The 23,500-nt window shown below is 38.1% G+C and overlaps 1 pseudogene; it reads right to left on the bottom strand.

The window, feature by feature from the left end:
- Window positions 1-3,893: 3,893 nt before the first annotated feature.
- Window positions 3,894-23,500, bottom strand: part of LOC149226927 (70 kDa peptidyl-prolyl isomerase-like) — a 76,492-nt pseudogene continuing 56,885 nt past the window's right edge.

Genomic DNA, 23,500 nt, shown 5'->3' with positions numbered 1-23,500 from the left:
CACTCACTGTGGAGGATCTGCCGAGCTCTAGTGAACTGGATTCCCCGTCTTTGAGAAATCAGTCTCCGAGATCTCACACAGAATTATTTTGGACATCCAACGATTCAAGCTTACCGGAGGATTTCTTTACTGAAGGATTTCTTCCTCCATACAATCCTCCGATCACGAATCCATTGGGCCCACTCTTAGTTCCCATTGCATTTGTACCTCCTTTTTCTTCAGTTGGAACACTTCCACCCATCTCATCGACGACTAACAAGTCGTGGGACTTTTTGGACACTTTTGGTCCCCCACCACTTCCCCAGTCAACAGTCAATACCACACCTTTGATGGTGAACCCTGCTATCCCATTTGTCCCAGGTTCAAACCCTATGGTGACACCCTCCACGAGTGGAACCCAGTCTATTTCGGGTTCCACCCCTTTTGTGTCAAACCTTGTACCTTCGACAAGTGCTACATATAGCGCTCCTTATAACGCTCAATATAGCACAGTTAGCGTAGGTCCCTTCAACCAACAATACGGTTGGCATCCATTGTATAGTTCTAAACCCCAAATTTAGGTATTTTGGGGCACTCCCAATATGCATATATCGGTCAGGAGCATAACAGTTCCCCCTCCGTTTTCAGGCATGCATGGTCAGTCACTGATTGACATGAACCCTCCTTATGTTAGTCAAGGACTTATGGTTAGTTCTGTGGCGAGTGGGAACCCTCAAGAAGGTCCCAATAAATCCATGGGGGCACCCTAATCACAACCTCAAATGAGTCAAGGGGGCATTGCTTATCCTGGGGGCACTTCTATCCCCCATCTTAACAATCCCTGTGGAAATCCACAATACAATACCATACCCCAAGGCACCTACTATACCATGCAACTTGTGTATAATATTGGTAACAACACAATGGGAGGACCGCAAGGATCCTCAAGTCATATGTCATCACCTTGGTCCGATTTGAGGGCATCAAACACTTTTCCTTTCTTGGCAATGCTTGATATCCCCAACTTGTAAAACTTACAAATGACCCCATCTATCATAACTTACTTTGGTCACCAATCCTGCATAAAATACCGACAGACATCCCGAAGTTCGAAGGGAAACAAGGGGAGGATCCGGGTACACACATCACCACCTATCATCTATGGTGTGTTTCTAACTCCATGGTGGATGATAGTATCCGGTTACGTCTCTTTCCCCACACCCTTACTGGCAATGCAGCCAAGTGGTACATTGAGTTACCACGCGCGTCAGTCAATACCTTTGGCGCTCTAGCGATGGAATTCTTAAAGCACTTCCAGCTACCCATCCATTATGAAACTGGGATAGAACTCCTCACTTCATTACATCAGGATACTGCCACCCACATCTTTGATCATATACATGAATGGAGATGTAGGTGGAGGTTAGTCAAAGCTCCCCTCCCAGACTATCTCTTAGCGGATTGGTTCTGCAAGTCTCTACTCCCCCAAATCACTAAGGATGTCGCCTTAGGTGGTGCGGTCACAGAAGACCAATCCATTCGTCGTGCCCAGCACTTGGATCTGATATATTCACAGTCTGGCACTCTATACAACGTAATTCCCAATGCCCCTCGCAACTCCAATGCTCCTACTACTCAACAACCCAGAGCGCACACCGATGGGATTATTGGCGCAACCTCCGAGGCTATTGTAAAACAACTCAGCAATCACATTGCCCAGATGTCAGTGGACCCCTCTACCAAATCGATTGCTCTTCCTACCACCACAATAAACTATGTGCAGTCTACACAAAAACCCAGTGGTAAGAACAAGAAGAATAAGAAAAAGACCGCTCCTTCTGAAGAGCAGTCAACAAAGAAGAAAAACCAAAGCAGAAGGTTGTTGCACCCTCTGATGATGGAAAGGATAAACCTACCAAATTCCCTTGCAAAATCTGTGTCGAAGACCATGTTATCACAAAATCAGGTACTAAGGGCTACCACTTAGCAAGATCTTATGTAACTATTTCAAACCAGGCTTTAGACTAAGGCTTAGCCTCCTTAGTCAGAGAGGGCTCTCTCACAGATTATGAATATGGACTAATGACAAGGAAAGATGGCTAACTCTTTAAAAAACACATGAAAATAAGCTGGCTGGACAAATATCAAATTGTTTCCCATTGGGCTTATGGAGTCTCACACATCTCAGCAAACAAAAACACCATCTTTGCATAGAAATCAGGGCTCTTTACATCTAATGTTCAAACACAACTTACATAAAACACAGTTTTCCAAAGCATACATGAAGTCAGAGCATGATACATGAGTTCTGAGTGATTATGCCATAACAAGACTGTAAAAGAACATTAAGAGAATAAACCACCATACATTTGAACAATAAGATCTATTGAGAATCCTGAGAAGAAACAACAGCTATTTGCATTACTGAAATCTGCTTTACATAAACCAAAATAGACTTGTTCTTTATCAAAACATCCAACCCCCTTTACATTCATCTTTCAGCTCTATATAGAATGCTTACTCTACCTGATTCGAGCTCCCTCCTCCAGCGTGAGGGAAGCTCAATAATTACCTATGATGACACCTACTAACTTTTAACTAACTAATAATTACAGCTGACCACTAATTGACAGCGCTGGAATCCTAAAGCAAATAAGATCCTAATTCTACATCATGCTGGACATAGCATTTATTACAATTAAGACTCGTTCTCTGCCAAGTGGATTACTACAGCGGTAGCTTTGATGGCTTTTAATTACAATGAACTTCATTCTTTGACATCTGCTCTCTTTCTGGAAGCGGCTGTGATAGCATGAGATGAGGATTCAATGTTCCAGGTTAGCATTGGATGCTGGATGCGTTGATGATTCAATAATATTAGGATAGAACCCCTGTTTTCCCGGTCCTTGTCTTCCACCACTCTTCGAAAATGTAGCAGCATGTTCCCAGCTCTTTAATAACCCCAGGTATGGAATGCTGCCATGTTTCTGATGTGCTGTAGGTTGTATTGATGGACAGGTGTCTCTCTTTCAAAACTCCCGCTCACGGTATCACAATAGCTGCTCTGCGTTTAAAATCACCACCTACAGCAGTTTCGTAGCGCGCTACGAAACTGCTGTGTAATTTAAAAAAACATAGCTTCAACCCAAAATCTTTATCAACTGAATATTACCAGTGGAATTTGCAGTCACCATTATTTTTTATTTCCCTCTCCTTCAGTTCAGACCTAAAATCTTGTTTCAAATTCTCCAAGAAGTTTTGCAGCTTATTGTGCATCATCTCAGAACACTTTACCTATTAAGATTGAGAAAATCTCATGGATGTCAAACCTTTAGAGTGCTCCTTAAATTGTCAGAAATAGAGGACATCTCAGACTTTGATGCATCTCCAACATTTGATATAGGAAACTCCATCTTTTTACAAGATACTCATTTGTTATTATTGTGCTTTCTGAAGGGGAACCATCATCAGTCATAGAAAAACTTTGAGAACATTCAACTACTGCAGTTTCATTGAAATAGAGAGTTGGTAACTGACAAACCTCTAACTTCTGATATTCTGACGAATCTTTTAAAAACTCTGGCTCAGAAACTGTAAAATCCATTAAAGAGGGATGAAGCAGTGAGTTTAATCCTAAATTAGTAGGTCTTGTTGGTCTTTTTACAAGCTGTGCATTTGAAACAATAAGCGTATTCTCCCTTGAAAACAAAGGAAATAATCTTTTAGGCGTAGGCGGGTGGTTCTGGTTCTGAGACATCAACTGGAACCGGTGTTGTACGTTACACACCTCTCCCAACCACACTAAGATGCGTTACATTACCACTGGAAGGGACTGCTGGTAGACTAGGCTGATCAAAACCACTGTTTGTCGTAGCTTCTACTTCATGAGAGGAATTCACACTCATACAAGCATTTTAATCCTGAGAAACGCTCTTATCATCATAAAGAGCCTGAAGAACCTCAGACAACGGTGGAGCTGACATCATCGCCTTGAGATCTTCAATAAGACCTTTAATCACCAAAGAATGTTTAGAGGTGGCCCCGATGTATATTTTAATGGGTCCCCGGTGTCACCAATAACGGCGGCCTTGTGGCAATCAGATCCTTACCATCATTTGGCCTCTTCACTCATTCCATGTGATCCTCAAGCATTCTTTGTGAAAGCTCATTCTTTGTGACATATGCGTGCCAGGTATAAACCTATTCGCTTAGCTACTGAAAAGTAGGTTTCGAAAGCACCACTAATTTCACCGGAGGCATTTGAATCACAGTCCTTGATACCTTTTGTTATCAGAAAATCGAGCACAGGAATAATGTTTTTTTTTTTATTTACTTGCTATTGTACTCCAGAGTTTCTCTATAAGAGCCCTGTACTCGAGCTTCACATCCCTGTTGTTGGGGTCAATCTCGAGTGCTTTCTTTATGTCCAGCTCTGCGAGCTCCAAATCTGCTGTTTGAATATATGCTTGTGCTCTTCTATATAAAGCCTTAACGTTTTGCGATTCAATCTCCAAAACCTTTGTACATAATTTTTCTGCTTGTATATAGTCTTTCAATTTGAGTCTACAAGCTGCATTGTTGAGATTACAAGTGACCTTCAAGGGCTTCAACTGCTTCTTCTCCAGCCATAAACTCGAATGGTTCTTCATCAGATCCCTTTTCCTCAAATATGGTGCCATCCTCTAACTTCCCCGTGTATTTCACTTTGACCACTGCCCCATCATTAGGTCGTTCATAACCTTCTCCTTGCTTCAGGATTTTCTTCAGCACTTTCTTATCATCAGTAATTTCATCGACAACCTTCCAAGACACAAGCTCAAGATCCACAACCAATGTTGCATTTGGTGGCGCGGTTACATCATTTCCAATTGCTTCACGTCCTTGATGTCCAAAACCATACTGAGGCTTCACTGTCAACAATACTTTTTCTCCCTTCTTCATTGTTTTGACAGCTATGGCAAAAGCTGGACAGAAATATCCATCCTTCACATAAAACTCCACACCCTCCTCTGATTTTGATACAGCAGTTCCGTCCTCCAGTCTAGCCTCATATTTAACCAAAACTTCATCAGCCTCTTTTGGGTGCTCCCATTTCTTATACTTGAAGTATTCAAGGACCCTGAGTCAACATATGAAGCCTGAATACAAACATCTGTAACAATATCATCTGCTAGTTCAGTGCCAACGGCAAAACTCAAGTTTGCTTCAAGTTGTCCTGGAGAGAGAAAGCATGTGTGCTTGAAATCATAATCATTGTAATACAATGGTGGACCTTCCAAAATGCAGAGAAACTTGGGCATGTCTCAGCAATAGCATGAAGTGATGACGGCACCAAATGGTGGAAAGAAGACCAGTCCTGCTCAAGCCTAGGAGCAATTGAAGCAAAATCATGTGTCTGAGTTGTGAAGATCTCATTGCCAGCCACTTGAATGAGTCGTTGCAATCGATGCTTGTCCTTCAAAATCCATTGCCAAAACAGAATTGTACAAAAATTTGCCATAAGTGTCTTTGTATGATATGAAGAACCAACAGATCCATTAGCATCATTGTAATAGCTGTCCACATATTTATTGAACAAAGATTGCTGCCCAAATGGCTGTATGATAGGCATTGGTCGTGCATCCATCAATGAACCAATTATTGCACCCTCTCTAAGAAACCCACACTGACCAGACTTAATGACAAGCATTGATGCATCCAAAGAAAGGGGAAGACTCCCAAGCAAATTGCCATATAATGTTGGTTCATACTTTCCCCTATGATGAGATGGTGCCTTCAGAGCATCTAAAGAAACCAACAAATCTGGTGCATCTTGAAAAACAGAACGCTGCACTAAGGAACTCGGCAGTGCAATCACTTCAACCCTTTCATTCTTACCAAGGTCCTTAAAGTAGTCCCTGTATCTTGTTATATCTGCACCTTTGGGGATTAGGTTGTTTTGCAGCTGCAACACTTCAGACTTTTCCCTTATGTCTGCTTGGCAACAGTGGTGGATGCAAAGCATAAAAGTCACCATCCCACTCAAAACACTCCTTCACCTGTAATATTTCCCTTCAGATTCAGAACTGATGACAAGCATACATGCAGGAGCTTGAGAACATGCCACCTGTAAAATGCATCCACCCCAGAACTATTTTGCATGACAGTTGCTATGGATTCGAACAAATCCCCAATTTCGTAGCACGCTACGAAATCACTAAAACAGGTTGCGCTGCGAAACTGCTAAAGGATTTATGCGCTGCGAAAACACTTTGTCCTTAAGCTAGTCTGAGCAATTTTTGGCAACAGAATTTTCAGTGATAACAGTGGCTCCACTTGGGATAGTGTGCCCTTGGGGTGCACTAAGAACCTGCAGTTCCAGTGCCTTATAAAATTTATTTGACAAACAGAAATTTGCTTGACCAGCATGACTGTAGGAGAAAGAAAGCTACTTCTACTAAAAAAATGCTCAGTTGACCTTGAGCTTATTTTGCATTTACCTCTACCTACCTACCCTAACAATTTCAACTTCTTTCTGCTCAATCAATATGAAATTTCCAATGTAGCCAATCCTCTGTTTTATCTGATATTTGATTTCTTTGACTGCATCGGAGTTCAGAGCCAATCTGATAGTGTGATGACCCCTGCCACTGAAATTGTCTCTGATCTTTATAGGAAAACTGAAAAACTTGAGAGTAAAACTCTTCCATGTAATCAGCTACAGGATCCCAGAATACATGATCAGCTTGTTTTTCCTTGTAACTTTCCAGCTGTGCAAACTGATCTTCAACAGCAGTGTTCAGTTCCTCAATCGTGAAAGAGAAAGGAACCAGCATTCTCTCCTTGCGTTCTGCCATAGAAAACCTCTGAAAATAATGATCATGATTATGAAAACTATATGCCTGAATTTGACCTTCTAAACCTTCAATTTCTTTCTCAATGTCCTCAGCAACTTCATTCAAAAATCTCATCTTATCCTCTGACTTGCAGTCAAAGGATTTTAGATATGAGGACAAGGACAAAGAAAAATATTCATTTGTTTCTTCTTTACTATGATCATTATTCCATTGTCTAAAACCTTCAACTGAGGGAGAGTCTGTCACCACCTCTGACCTATCTATCCATTCCTCCAAAAACATAAGCCATAAGTCTTGAAATGACTTAATGGATTTGGCAGGAAAGCTTTCAACCCACTGTTTACATTTCCCTTGAAGTGATTCATAGAATAACATAATGCAAACATCCTCATGTTTAACCCTAAGAAGCGCTGAAAATTCACAAAAATCTGATATATGCTTCAAGGTTAAACTCAAATCTTCTCCATTGAATTTTGGACCATTCCTTAGAAAATATGCATCCTTGGGAAAATGATTTGGGAAACCATGAATTCCTGAAAAATCTATGCATGCATACCTTGAAATAAGAATGGTAGCATCTGGGTCCTTCATAACTCCAGTGGAATCACCATGAATCTATGAATTTCGAATTCTTCAACAATGGAGTCGCCAAGGTAGATTTGCAGCCTCAAAAACCTTCTCTGAGCTCCTGCTACCTTCAGAAGTTCAGCTTCATAATTTCGGGAAAGAATAATCTTCAGAATCCCGGCAGACGCACCAAAATGTTATCACAAAATCAGGTACTAAGGGCTGCCACTTAGCAAGATCTTATGTAACTATTTCAAACCAGGCTTTAGACTAAGGCTTAGCCTCCTTAGTCAGAGAGGGCTCTCTCACAGATTATGAATATGGACTAATGACAAGGAAAGATGGCTAACTCTTTAAAAAACACATGAAAATAAGCTGGCTGGACAAATATCAAATTGTTTCCCATTGGGCTTATGGAGTCTCACACATCTCAGCAAACAAAAACACCATCTTTTCATAGAAATCAGGGCTCTTTACATCTAATGTTCAAACACAACTTACATAAAACACAGTTTGCCAAAGCATACAGGAAGTCAGAGCATGATACATGAGTTCTGAGTGATTATGCCATAACAAGACTGTAAAAGAACATTAAGAGAATAAACCACCATACATTTGAACAATAAGATCTATTGAGAATCCTGAGAAGAAACAACAGCTATTTGCATTACTGAAATCTGCTTTACATAAACCAAAATAGACTTGTTCTTTATCAAAACATCCAACCCCCTTTACATTCATCTTTCAGCTCTATATAGAATGCTTACTCTACCTGATTCGAGCTCCCTCCTCCAGCGTGAGGGAAGCTCAATAATTACCTATGATGACACCTACTAACTTTTAACTAACTAATAATTACAGCTGACCACTAATTGACAGCGCTGGAATCCTAAAGCAAATAAGATCCTAATTCTACATCATGCTGGACATAGCATTTATTACAATTAAGACTCGTTCTCTGCCAAGTGGATTACTACAGCGGTAGCTTTGATGGCTTTTAATTACAATGAACTTCATTCTTTGACATCTGCTCTCTTTCTGGAAGCGGCTGTGATAGCATGAGATGAGGATTCAATGTTCCAGGTTAGCATTGGATGCTGGATGCATTGATGATTCAATAATATTAGGATAGAACCCCTGTTTTCCCGGTCCTTGTCTTCCACCACTCTTCGAAAATGTAGCAGCATGTTCCCAGCTCTTTAATAACCCCAGGTATGGAATGCTGCCATGTTTCTGATGTGCTGTAGGTTGTATTGATGGACAGGTGTCTCTCTTTCAAAACTCCCGCTCACAGTATCACAATAGCTGCTCTGCGTTTAAAATCACCACCTACAGCAGTTTCGTAGCGCGCTACGAAACTGCTGTGTAATTTAAAAAAACATAGCTTCAACCCAAAATCTTTATCAACTGAATATTACCAGTGGAATTTGCAGTCACCATTATTTTTTATTTCCCTCTCCTTCAGTTCAGACCTAAAATCTTGTTTCAAATTCTCCAAGAAGTTTTGCAGCTTATTGTGCATCATCTCAGAACACTTTACCTATTAAGATTGAGAAAATCTCATGGATGTCAAACCTTTAGAGTGCTCCTTAAATTGTCAGAAATAGAGGACATCTCAGACTTTGATGCATCTCCAACATTTGATATAGGAAACTCCATCTTTTTACAAGATACTCATTTGTTATTATTGTGCTTTCTGAAGGGGAACCATCATCAGTCGTAGAAAAACTTTGAGAACATTCAACTACTGCAGTTTCATTGAAATAGAGAGTTGGTAACTGACAAACCTCTAACTTCTGATATTCTGACGAATCTTTTAAAAACTCTAGCTCAGAAATTGTAAAATCCATTAAAGAGGGATGAAGCAGTGAGTTTAATCCTAAATTAGTAGGTCTTGTTGGTCTTTTTACAAGCTGTGCATTTGAAACAATAAGCGTATTCTCCCTTGAAAACAAAGGAAATAATCTTTTAGGCGTAGGCGGGTGGTTCTGGTTCTGAGACATCAACTGGAACCGGTGTTGTATGTTACACACCTCTCCCAACCACACTAAGATGCGTTACATTACCACTGGAAGGGACTGCTGGTAGACTAGGCTGATCAAAACCACTGTTTGTCGTAGCTTCTACTTCATGAGAGGAATTCACACTCATACAAGCATTTTAATCCTGAGAAACGCTCTTATCATCATAAAGAGCCTGAAGAACCTCAGACAACGGTGGAGCTGACATCATTGCCTTGAGATCTTCAATAAGACCTTTAATCACCAAAGAATGTTTAGAGGTGGCCCCGATGTATATTTTAATGGGTCCCCGGTGTCACCAATAACGGCGGCCTTGTGGCAATCAGATCCTTACCATCATTTGGCCTCTTCACTCATTCCATTTGATCCTCAAGCATTCTTTGTGAAAGCTCATTCTTTGTGACATATGCGTGCCAGGTATAAACCTATTCGCTTAGCTACTGAAAAGTAGGTTTCGAAAGCACCACTAATTTCACCGGAGGCATTTGAATCACAGTCCTTGATACCTTTTGTTATCAGAAAATCGAGCACAGGAATAATGTTTTTTTTTTATTTACTTGCTATTGTACTCCAGAGTTTCTCTATAAGAGCCCTGTACTCGAGCTTCACATCCCTGTTGTTGGGGTCAATCTCGAGTGCTTTCTTTATGTCCAGCTCTGCGAGCTCCAAATCTGTTGTCTGAATATATGCTTGTGCTCTTCTATATAAAGCCTTAACGTTTTGCGATTCAATATCCAAAACCTTTGTACATAATTTTTCTGCTTGTATATAGTCTTTCAATTTGAGTCTGCAAGCTGCATTGTTGAGATTACAAGTGACCTTCAAGGGCTTCGACTGCTTCTTCTCCAGCCATAAACTCGAATGGTTCTTCATCAGATCCCTTTTCCTCAAATATGGTGCCATCCTCTAACTTCCCCGTGTATTTCACTTTGACCACTGCCCCATCATTAGGTCGTTCATAACCTTCTCCTTGCTTCAGGATTTTCTTCAGCACTTTCTTATCATCAGTAATTTCATCGACAACCTTCCAAGACACAAGCTCAAGATCCACAACCAATGTTGCATTTGGTGGCGCGGTTACATCATTTCCAATTGCTTCACGTCCTTGATGTCCAAAACCATACTGAGGCTTCACTGTCAACAATACTTTTTCTCCCTTCTTCATTGTTTTGACAGCTATGGCAAAAGCTGGACAGAAATATCCATCCTTCACATAAAACTCCACACCCTCCTCTGATTTTGATACAGCAGTTCCGTCCTCCAGTCTAGCCTCATATTTAACCAAAACTTCATCAGCTTCTTTTGGGTGCTCCCATTTCTTATAATTGAAGTATTCAAGGACCCTGAGTCAACATATGAAGCCTAAATACAAACATCTGTAACAATATCATCTGCTAGTTCAGTGCCAACGGCAAAACTCAAGTTTGCTTCAAGTTGTCCTGGAGAGAGAAAGCATGTGTGCTTGAAATCATAATCATTGTAATACAATGGTGGACCTTCCAAAATGCAGAGAAACTTGGGCATGTCTCAGCAATAGCATGAAGTGATGACGACACCAAATGGTGGAAAGAAGACCAGTCCTGCTCAAGCCTAGGAGCAATTGAAGCAAAATCATGTGTCTGAGTTGTGAAGATCTCATTGCCAGCCACTTGAATGAGTCGTTGCAATCGATGCTTGTCCTTCAAAATCCATTGCCAAAACAGAATTGTACAAAAATTTGCCATAAGTGTCTTTGTATGATATGAAGAACCAACAGATCCATTAGCATCATTGTAATAGATGTCCACATATTTATTGAACAAAGATTGCTGCCCAAATGGCTGTATGATAGGCATTGGTCGTGCATCCATCAATGAACCAATTATTGCACCCTCTCTAAGAAACCCACACTGACCAGACTTAATGACAAGCATTGATGCATCCAAAGAAAGGGGAAGACTCCCAAGCAAATTGCCATATAATGTTGGTTCATACTTTCCCCTATGATGAGATGGTGCCTTCAGAGCATCTAAAGAAACCAACAAATCTGGTGCATCTTGAAAAACAGAACGCTGCACTAAGGAACTCGGCAGTGCAATCACTTCAACCCTTTCATTCTTACCAAGGTCCTTAAAGTAGTCCCTGTATCTTGTTATATCTGCACCTTTGGGGATTAGGTTGTTTTGCGGCTGCAACACTTCAGACTTTTCCCTTGTCTCTGCTTGGCAACAGTGGTGGATGCAAAGCATAAAAGTCACCATCCCACTCAAAACACTCCTTCACCTGTAATATTTCCCTTCAGATTCAGAACTGATGACAAGCATACATGCAGGAGCTTGAGAACATGCCACCTGTAAAATGCATCCACCCCAGAACTATTTTGCATGACAGTTGCTATGGATTCGAACAAATCCCCAATTTCGTAGCACGCTACGAAATCACTAAAACAGGTTGCGCTGCGAAACTGCTAAAGGATTTATGCGCTGCGAAAACACTTTGTCCTTAAGCTAGTCTGAGCAATTTTTTGGCAACAGAATTTTCAGTGATAACAGACCACATGACCTATCGTTGTCTGTGTCTTCAGGAATGCATAGATTTCATTGCTAAAAAGGATACTAGCAGGACCCCTGTTATCCTAAATAATCCTTTCCCCACTCAGCAGCAGCAACACCTTATTGCAAACCAACCCCAACCCCTGCAAGGGGGCAATGGTGGTTCACAACATCCTTCAGCTGGTGAAGGACCCTCTACCGTTTACACCTTTGAAATAGTAGATCTACAAACTAGAGCCAAATCTTATGGAGCTCCTGTCGCTCATGCAGAGGAACCCTCCTCAAGTCAAAACCCACCGCCGCCTAATGATCTTCATATCGAAAGGCTAGTTGCTGACCTTGTGATTTGCCCCCCTAAAGGGGCACTTCGACACACAACGCACAATACATCTGCACATGCCGCCCAAAACTACAGCATTGTAGAAGACTTGGCGCAAGCGTCGTCGGCTATGTCGGCGCTCGAAGTATTACAAACATGTCCAGCACAAAGGAAATCTCTGCTTTCGGCCATTGGTGGTATCAACCCTCAGGATTCCATGCTTGCAATTTTCGACATGGAAAAATGTAAACCTCCCCTTTCTCACCAGCTTGCATTTCAAGTGCAAATATTTTCGAAAGGTAAAGGAATACATAGAACTGTCATCGACGAAGGTGCTTCTACCTGCATCATGTCAGCTTCATGTTGGCTCGCTTTGGGTTCTCCAACCCTATCCCCGCCGTCAAATTCCCTTAAAGCTTTCGATGGCCACACTTTCATCCCAAAAGTTTACCTTGCCAACTACCCCATCACTTTGAGTGGGAAAATGGTAACAGTGGATATTGAAGTCGTGGATCATAAACTCGACTATAATCTACTTTTGGGCCGCAATTGGACTTATGCCATGAATGCCATTGTGTCTTCGGTCTTCTGCATCATCCTATTTCCCTTGGATGGAAAGATAGTCACAGTGGACCAGCTGTCCTTTTGCACCCCAGATTACTCCCCATTACCTAGCAGCTCTATACCCTTAGTGGGTGGTGTACTTGACTCTTACGTCAGTATCAGTACTGGTCTATTGAAGGGCTCTTCCCTAATGGGTTGTTTCCCTCTTTTGCCACCCACGGTTCCACAGATGGTCAATATGGTTTCATCCATTCCTCACGAACCGACCGATCCTTGGATCCTATCAGCCCCTTCAGACATTGACACTTACGGAGAACAAATGCCACTGTCACCAGCTGAATTGGCCTACTAGGCCATTCAATCTGCATCTCCAGTCACTTTGGTCACGACCAATGGTACCACCTCCTCTCCCATAAATTCTCCTTCTAAAGATCTCCTCAATCAAGTCCTACCTTCGGATGAAGTTATTCGAGAGATCAAGTGTTTAGAAGAACGACCTTGGGAGGACTCTGACCATCATGTTTCGATATCTAATTCAGACATGATTCCTATTCAAATCCTATCATTTGACGCACCTGAAATCGTTTCCTCACCTTATACGACTATCCAAACTTTGGACTCAGAGGGAAACATGGGCAATCTTTCAAAGACATTGCTCATCGATATTTCAATCAAGACAGGCATCGTGGAAAACATACAGATTGGAGCCAATCGCAATCCTAAGGAAATTGCAAGCTTCACCTACCCTTTTAAGGACTTCCGCGATGTTTTCCCTTGGTCTTATGAGGAAATGCATGGCATAGACCCTTCTATTGTCAAGCATGAGATCAAGAAATGTCAAGCATTCTTTTTATGGTATTTTTCTTGCTCATTAATCCGAAAAAAACCTCGAGTCTCCTTCTTCGGGCTCATTAAACTACCACAAAGAAGAGCAAGCATTCTTTTTATGGTATTTTCTTGCTCGTTAATCCGAAAAACCTCGAGTCTCCTTCTTTGGGCTCGTTAAACTACTACAAAGAAGATATGAGCATGCTCTTTTATGGGATGTTTTCTCGCTCTAAAACTGAAAAATCCTCGAGTTTTTCATCGTTGGGCTCGTTAAACACATACAATGATGGTCCAAGCAACTCTTTTTCCCTCTTTTTCTAGCTCATTAAACTAAAAAAGATCGATTGAGCATTCTTTTTTGGGACTTTTTTCTTGCTCATAAAATTGAAAAAACCCCAAGTTCCTTCTTCAGACTCGTTAAACACTTATGAAGAAGCTCCGAGCATTATTTTTAGGAACTTTTCTCGCTCGTTAAACCGAAAAAACCCCGAGTTTTCGTCATTGGGCTCGTTAAACATTTACGATGGTGATATGAGCACTTTCTTTTTTGGCACTGTATCTTGCTCTTAAATCGAAAAATCCCCGAGTTTTTCCATTCTTCGGGCTCGTTAAATCTACAAAGAAGGAATGAGCAGTTCTTTTACCTCTTTTTCCTCAATCACTAAACTAAAAAAGATACCCTGAGTTTTCTTCATTTGACTCGTTAAAATTCGATGAAGGTATTGAGTTTGTTGTCGTGTGACTCATTAAAATTTCATGACAAAAATTGAGTTTACTCTGTCTCCTTGTACTCATAACAAAATGAGGCCAACATATATTGAGCATAGGTTTCTCTTTATCTAGACTCAGTAGATTAACTCATGGAAAAGGAACTGTTCTGGGTATACTATTAAACTTTTGTCGCACCCGGTTAAAAACTATGACAAAGGGACCACCCTGGAGTCGTTCTTTACGATCTTTTCAGACTCTCTAAATATGAAAATACCACCGAGTTATCTCATCTGGACTCATTAAATTACACAGATGAAGTATAGAGTCACTCTTTTTATGATCCTTTTCAGACTCTTAAAACATGAAAAGATCGACGAGTTTGCCTGTCTGGACTCATTAAACTAATCAGATAGGACATAGAGTTGCTCTTTTTACGATCCTTTTCAAACTCTTAAAACATGAAAAGATCGACGAGTTTGCCTGTCTAGACTCATTAAACTAATCAGATAGGGCATAGAGTCACTCTTTTTGCAGTCCTTTTCAGACTCTTAAAACATGAAAATATCGATGAGTTTACCCGTCTAGACTCACTAAACTAATCAGATGGGGAAAGTGGACAATACAACTGCGTTATGTTCTGTATTTTGAAAGAGTTTTTTGGTAGCAGTCGTTCCCTTGAACATGGCACTCCCTCAGATAAACCTTCCTTGTGATGACCTCTCAATATGAATCTTACCATCCTATGAGTTTAGCCTATATACCCCGATGTTATTGCATCTCTATATCCTAACACTCTTTAGTGTTCATGAGTCTAGTGCTGCATGGTTAAAACCATTGTCATGCCTTCTATTGTTCAAGGGAAAACCTTTTTTCTTATGTTTCCTCCATCAACCCATCAAGCATATCCTACCATCATGCCCTCTGTCGCTTTGACCCAATGTTCAAAATATTCCTCAAAAAACAATCATCCTTGTCTCGTTTCATGTCGACTGATGTAGGACACCTTATTGCCTACCTTTCGACAGGTCTCTTCCTATCGACTTCAACACTCTATCTAGGAAGAAGACCTAGAAACACTTCAGTGCCTTGGTACTTGCAGACATCAGTGGCAGGTCACCTTGTGTTTGATCAGGGGTTCTCATTATTGGCTCCTAGTTAAACGATTCTACAAGTGTTCGACGACAAAAACATTTTTCACACTCGCTAGATTGTACTGTGCATCTTGGAGACCATCACCATTATTGGTGGCCTTCCTCGCATCTATTAATGGTCTCCATTATTGACTGGTAATCAGACGATTTTGTGCATGTTCGACATCAACACATATATTCACATGTATCGATCTATGTTGTTCGGTGAAGCGAAAATCAAGACCTTGGGTAGAGGCTTGCATCACTCAGCCTTGTTTCCTCTCCCAAGCTGCGGTTATTGTTTTTTGGAGACAACTCATCAGAATGATCCTATTATGACACCAGTTCCGCATTGTGCTTATCAGCGGCCAGCATCGTCATATCTCTTTTATGAGAAAATCACTCTGACATAGCTACTGAGCATGGGAATGCCCGACTCAAGACATGATTTTAGTTGTTTTATATATATGTGTGTGTGTGTGTGTGTGTGTGTGTTGTATCAGGTTTCCCATACCGCCCGAAGCTCTGATCCTCTCTCTCTTTTTTCCAAAGAAAAGGACAGTTAAATATAAAGTATTTCGGCCATCATCGCAGCCTCTGATCTCACACTTTAGGGGGCATCTGTTATACAAGAAAATGACCTCCTCATCAACTCAGAGGACAAAGACATGATGACTGAAGGACTGACCAAGTTTAGAGGCACAATTATCAAGCTAACATTTTCTAAACACTAGCAACATGCTTTATAAAGCTTCTCAGCAAGCTTAGGGGTGTGTTAGTGCCTAGGGTAACTCTAGTTGCTACCTCGGGAACAGCGTTAGTGAACCTACATCAAGTTCTATGGGTCAAAGGAGTGAATTGACTGAGAAAATATCCCTATATTCTCTCCTATGTCAGCTCATAAAAGCAGGGAAACATCTGAACTCGACCTGTTTGGGGGAATTACTAATTCCTAATGGAGTATGCAAACGAGAAAGAGCACTAAAGCAAGAAACATCAATGCTTTTGCCTAATGGAACTCATGAAGGACTTGGCAACCCTAAACCTACATGCTATATATGCAAGGCTTGGGCCATTGTGAAAGAGGTCAAAACATTTGAAAGGATTTCCTATTTGACTGTCAAGCAGAGTCTTAGACTAAGGCATCAGAAGAGGTTAAGAAGGGAGAGAGAGAGAGAGGAGTTGGAGGGGTAAGGGAAGGCTGATGCAACTGATGGTTGTAATCACTCTTTCTACATTAATATAGAACTGTAGTTGTGTTGTCCACTCCGTGATGTTGGTAGTATAAACTTGTTTATATGTTGATCTAATATATTCTTGTAGAAATTCTCACTGTAGATTAATCTGATTATGCAATGTACTAAAGAAAAATACTTAATCTACTTCTACTATCAAACTTGCAGAAGCTTAATCGATTTGAGAAAGATCAAACAGAACACATATAATAGAGAAGAAGATTCAATCACACATGAAACACAAAAGAATACTCTGGGGAAAGCCTCAGCTAAAAACCCTGCTATCTGTATTATCATACAAGTGGAAATATCTCAAGATTACACAAATCTTTAGCTCTCATAGCTATCCAGCTCTCAGTACAATCCCTCACTGCTGCTCATAGACAGAATAGACAACACATATGCCTTCTCCTCTGTCCTCCAAGCCTCCTATTTCCTTGCGCAGTTTTTCTTAGTGCTCCAGTTGTTACCTAGTGTGATAATGATCACACACACTGCTCTTGCCTCTGTAGAAACTGGGCAATCCCCAAGGAATGAATTCCTTCTGCATGTAAGAGATTTCCTCATGGGAACATTCTTGCAACTGATAGTACATTGTCCCCGCCTTTAATCTCAACTGGGTCTTTGTCTGAACTGACATGCATGAGTTATTTATGAGAGAATATTCAGTTATCTGGAGAACACTAGTTGCATGCATGCATGCATTAACTGACTGAACTCACAATTAGTTCCTCAAAATGTTTGGAACTAATTTAACTAGACTTAACTCAGTTAACTAAGATAACTAATTACAACTCAAATACAACTCATCATTATCTCCTTAATTAAGGGATAACTTCCTCAATCAAAGGGATAATTGTTACATGACTTCACAAAGACTTCATGTTTGAATTTCTCCAACTAATTAACTCAAGATGAATTAATTAATTATTTTTCAAACAACTGGTGAGACTATATTCGAATTTTAATTCTCAATTTTAATTCAAGGAGAAATTAAAATTGGAATATATCCTGAAATGTTATCTATAGCAATGCTATTTTTAGCATTTCTATTTTTAGAATTTCTTGTTGCTATTTTCAACACTTCTAGCATGAGTGGCTTAGTTATATGCAACTAGATATCTTTTATATGTTCATGCATTTGTCTATTAATGTTTTATGCTGTGATATTACGCTTGTCTTTTCTTTGTGCAGGTTTTGATCTGGAGTCGGCTCAGGGGTCCTCTACCTAGCTGCATTGCGCTCTCCAGCAACACCACACTAAGACTCGAGGTAATAATTCCTTCTCACTTTGATATTCGTTTGTTAAACATAGATATGCATGTATCTTTGTGACAGTTGCAGCTAATCTGACTGTCTGTCGAGGATCCCGAGAAGATCCTTGAGGGTTTCCTACATCACCAAACACCCGTTCATTAATCCCTATAGCACCCACTGCCTCATGTTTCTCCTTAGAGAGCAGACCATCCACCTCCTCCTCCACCTCATAGTTCGACCCTTGATCAGGTAGTTGACCATCCATCGTTTTCTGTTATAAACCAAGCCACCACTATTGTTGTGTCAGATATTTTATGGCGGTTATTTGACTTGTGTACACATATATATATGGTGCATTTTTTCTGTTCACATTGATGTACTTAATTTATATGTTGGTGTTGATGTGTATATTGTTAGGTCATGTTAGATATGTTCATTTAATGTGCTTGCAGATAGATGTGTATGTTATAACAGTTATTTAACAATATGAGATGTATATTTGAGGATGTGTGTGGTGATGATGTTAGACAATGCTTGTGTTTTGTTAGATGTGATCACGATGATGATGCCTTGTTATATTATTAGATTTGTGTGCTAGCTAATGACGTTTATATGTGTTAGAGGTGTATATAATTAGATAATGTTAGCAAATTTGAATGTGTATTTTAGATGATGTTTATGTTTGTTAGATGGTTATCATCATAACGCTTATTTTTATGAAATGATATTTATTTTATATTATGTTAGTGAACTTATATCAAAATTTTATATATGAAATTACATGCAAAACGACTTACTTTAAATAAAAAATGCAAAGATATTTTTATAAATTACAAATTTTAATATGGTTGAAATTATAATTGTAAAATTACCATAAATATTTTTTTATTTCATAGATAGTTCATACATATTCATTTTAACTAAATTCTTATTCAAACAAGGGTTGTGAGCAGCATAGTCCCTGCTTATAGAAAACGTAGGGAAAAAAACACTTATAAAATATGTCTAAAAAATAGTCACTACAAAACAAAATCAATTTTACATACAATTAAATTGTACAAACCTCTAAACAAAACTACCTTTCTAGTCATAGTCAAGCATAGAAATTAGAAAGTTATGATCTATACTTATAATACGAGAGTTAGACAATATCTAATTAATCTTTGCAATTAATCTTATTTATTTCAAAATATTTATGATAAAATTAAAATATATCACTGATTGGTCTATAAAAGCAACTATAATTAACAAATTTGTTCATAAAATATTGGATTATAAAAATAACATTACAATTAATTTTATTTTATAAATTTAATAAATTAAAGTTTATTTATTAATAATAATTATAAATGAAGCATCATTAAAAATATATAATTATTAATTATTATTATTATTATTTAAAATATAGTTTTAAAATTAATATGTATTTTTAAATTTTAATTATGATTATTTTTTTAACTTTTAATGTTTAAATTGATAAATAAGAAAATGTAATCAATAAATTATTGTCAATAATATTTATTTTCAAAATATAAAATATATATATATATTAAGTTTATTTATAAAATTTAATCTATTGCTAAATTTTAAAAAAAAATTAGTCATAATTTTTTATAATTAATTTAGATTTAATATAACTTAAAAAAATCTATTTTAATAAAATTTAATTTATCATTAAAGTTATCAGAGTTTCAAGCAATTTAAATTTAATATTTATAGCAACTCTTACCAATTTAAATTTAAATTTAATATCTTACCAATTATATAAAATGCCAACAAGACGAATAAAAAACAATATAATTAGCATGGGATATTGTTAGATGTGATCACGATGATGATGCCCTGTTAAATTATTAGATTTGTGTGCTAGCTAATGACGTTTATATGTGCTAGAAATGTATATTTTAGATTATGTTTATGTTTCAGAGATGGTTATCATCATGATGTTTATTTTTATGAAAATGTATATATTTATTATAAATTATATATTCGCGAAATTATATTAAAATTTTATATATGAAATTACATGCAAAAAGACTTACTTTAAATAAAAAATGCAAATATATTTTTATAAATTACAAAGTTTAATATGGTTGAAACTATAATTGTAAAATTACCATAAATATTTTTCTATTTTATAGATAGTTCATACATATTTATTCTAACTAAACTCATTTTTAGAAAACAATTAGATATGAATAAATGTTATTTTCCATTGTACTATTTACTCTTTTTGAATAGATTCTTCTACCCTAAAAATTGTTATTATAAAAAGGTTATGATCTCCAATCATAAGCATTTTATTGGCCCTAAAATTTTATGGATGCAAATATTCCTATATTTGTTGTTTTTGTCATTATTTCGTAAGTTGATTGCTATCAATTTTTTAAATTACTTCATTAATTGTGGTTTTAGTCAACATTGGGGGCATAATTTAAATATTTCCAAAAACAATGATAAAAATATGTAAACTAACAAACAGCTAAATTGAAAACTAAATTACCACAAAATCCAAATTAAACTTATCATAAACTTAGAATTAAACAAATATGTTAAAATTTTAATTTTTAAATTATAAGTTACTCAATTGGAAATACATAGCTTTAAGTGTAAAACCGTTTGTGAATCTTATCAATTATATAAAATGCCAAGAATATGAATAAAAAAAAATATTAGTGAAATAAAGAAAACAAAAACATACAACAATAGTATAAATGATTATCCCTCACAAAGTGATACTAAACTTAAATGTGCTTTGTCTTTGAATGATAAGCACAGTCCTTTGTCAATAAAATTGCACTTTGGTTGTCATAATCTATCCTTATAGCTCACTGTACCAACCCCATACTTGAACACAATCTCTACAACCAAATTGCTTCCTTACTTGCATGGTGGTTGTAATGTATTCAACCTATGTAGTTGAAAGTGCCACTATAGACTGTCTCTTGCTCCTCCAACTGATTGCCCCTAGAAATAGGTTAAACACATACCCACTTGTAGATCTTCTTCGGTCTAAATCTCCAACCTAGTCTGCATCAAGAAATCCATGAATGTCCAAAACTCTATCCAATCCTAGTCTTCATTGGTAGCATGTACCATAGTCATTATGCCACGAAAATACCTAAAAACCCACTTCGTTGTTGTCCAATGCTCCTTCCTTGGTTTTGACATAAACCTGCTCAATTCCCCCACTGTATGTGAAATTTTTGGTATGGTATAGACCATTACATACATCAAGCTACCAACTGCACTCGCATATGGAACACATGACATGTCCTCTTCCTCTTCTTATGTCTTGGGATAATGTTCAACAGATAACTTTACACCTACATGAATAGGAACTTTCACCGGTTCGCTATCCTGCATGTTAAACCTCTTCAATATTGTCTAAACATACTTCCTCTGGTTTACCCAAAACTTCCTCTTTGTCCAATCTCATTTAATTTTCATGCCCAAAATATAGTTTGCAGCAACAAGATCCTTCATGTTGAATTTAGAGGACAACTAAGTCTTCAAATCCTAGATAATTTCTTTTACATTTCCAATCAGCAACATATCATCCACTTACAAGACCAAATAAATAACATTGTCCTCAATTAATTTAAAATACACACATTGATCTGCTTTACACCTTGTGAATCCAAGTCCCCATATATATGTATCAAATTTTTGGTACCACATCCTTGGTGACTGTTTTAACCCATACAAAGACGTTTTTAACCTGCATACCAATCCTTTCTTACCCTTCATTGTAAAGCCTCATGGTTTCTTCATGTAGATCTCTTCTTCTAGATCCTCGTGAAGAAATGTTGTCTTCACATCAATTTGTTCTATCTCAAAATCAAAAGTAGTAGCAATAGATAAAAGTAATCTAATAGAAGCTAACTTGGTAACAGGAGAAAAAATATCACCAAAATAAATTCCCTGCACCTGAGAATAACCTTTTTCTACCAACCAAGCTTTGTATTTCTCCACCTTTCCGTCTACATTCATCTTCTTCTTAAACACAGATTTGTTGCCAATGGGTTTCCTTATGAATCCACTCCCCCTCTGACAGTTCTGGGATCATCATTAGTAATACATAAAGCAAAATTTGAACAGAAAGCAAATGGACTATACCTCTCTGGTTGCCTTCTCTCTCGAACTGATCTTCTCAAAACTGTAGTGCATGGCTCTTCCTCTTCTGATTCATGTTTTGTTGTAGAGTCTTGTTCTTCCCCCTTCAGTTCAAACTCTATCTTCTCAGGTTCCTTTGGTAGGACTTCATGTTTAATAACATATTTCACCTCTTTAAACACCACATCTCAATTGTACACAGCCTTCCTTGTTTTTGGGTTCCAAATCTTATAACCTTTTAAACCATCCCTATACCCAATAAAGATGCACCTTTTATATTTACTATCCAACTTGGTTCTTTTTTCCTTTGGAAGATGTACATATGCATCACAGCCAAATATTCTCAGATGTGAAAATGAGGATTTATTACTAATCCATATCTCATGTGGAGTCTTATCCTCCAACGCTGATGAAGGTGATATTTTAAACAGGTAACATGCAATATCCACTACCTCTGCCCATAATTCCTTCCCTAATCCAACGGCACTAAACATGCTTCTTGCCTTTTCCATCAATGTCCTATTCATTATTTCTGTAACTCCATTTTGTTGAGGTGTGTATGGAGTAGTGTTGACACCTAATGTTTGGGATTAGGTAAACTGATGTAAATATTGTAAATAGTAAAAATAAAATGAAGTTGGAAAACGAAGAGACATTGGGAGATGAAACCTAATAGTCTCCCTCTCCTTGTATATAGTCATATGTTATCTTAATGAAAATGCAACAAGTTATTCATGGAGTTACTCCTGGTCTGACATGGTATCAGATCCAACTCCTAAATTGAGCTCTCTTCTCCTGTGTAACTCCTATTTTCCTTCTCTCACTCAGAGTTGTCCCTGCTATGTCTTATGTCCGTTGAATGCATATATTTCTTTGCTCCCACTCAAATTTCATTTTAGATTGTTCTTGAAACTCAAATCTCTGTGCATCTGAGTCCATTGAGATCCACAGGCCAAAAGGGGAATGCCTTGTATTGTATCTCTGCGTCAATTCAAGTGTAATCTCTACAATGCATTGGAGCTATGCATTGAAGCAATGTGAGAATGCCTTTGTCTCTATGCACGTTGTTTTTTGAAGGTCATGCGATGAATGGAACTTGAAGAGTTTGACTGTTGCAGAAAGGAATAACGCTTGAAAGGGTCGTTGCTGCCTTTTTATATGGTGGTCATTCATACCTTGTATTGAGTGCAGCATGCAATGACTGTATTAGTAGTTCATTTCGGTCTCCATATGATGTCTCCTTCAAGCAATTCATTTCAATCACAGTGCATTGAATGGTGCGTTGATTTTTTATACCTGAACTGTGCATTGGTTGTGGTAAAATAATATTGAATGGTGTGATTTAAAGACCAAGCATAAAGTATTGTGAGGGGTGTTTATAATATGTTATGTGGAGTTACTTTTGA

The sequence above is a fragment of the Pinus tabuliformis genome, chromosome J (assembly GCF_031772625.1).
Source record: "Pinus tabuliformis cultivar Carrire ecotype Pingquan chromosome J, CPIR1, whole genome shotgun sequence".
Classification (NCBI taxonomy): domain Eukaryota; kingdom Viridiplantae; phylum Streptophyta; class Pinopsida; order Pinales; family Pinaceae; genus Pinus; species Pinus tabuliformis.
Note: the sequence above shows the minus strand (reverse complement) of the source record. Positions and strands in the feature narration are given on the sequence as shown.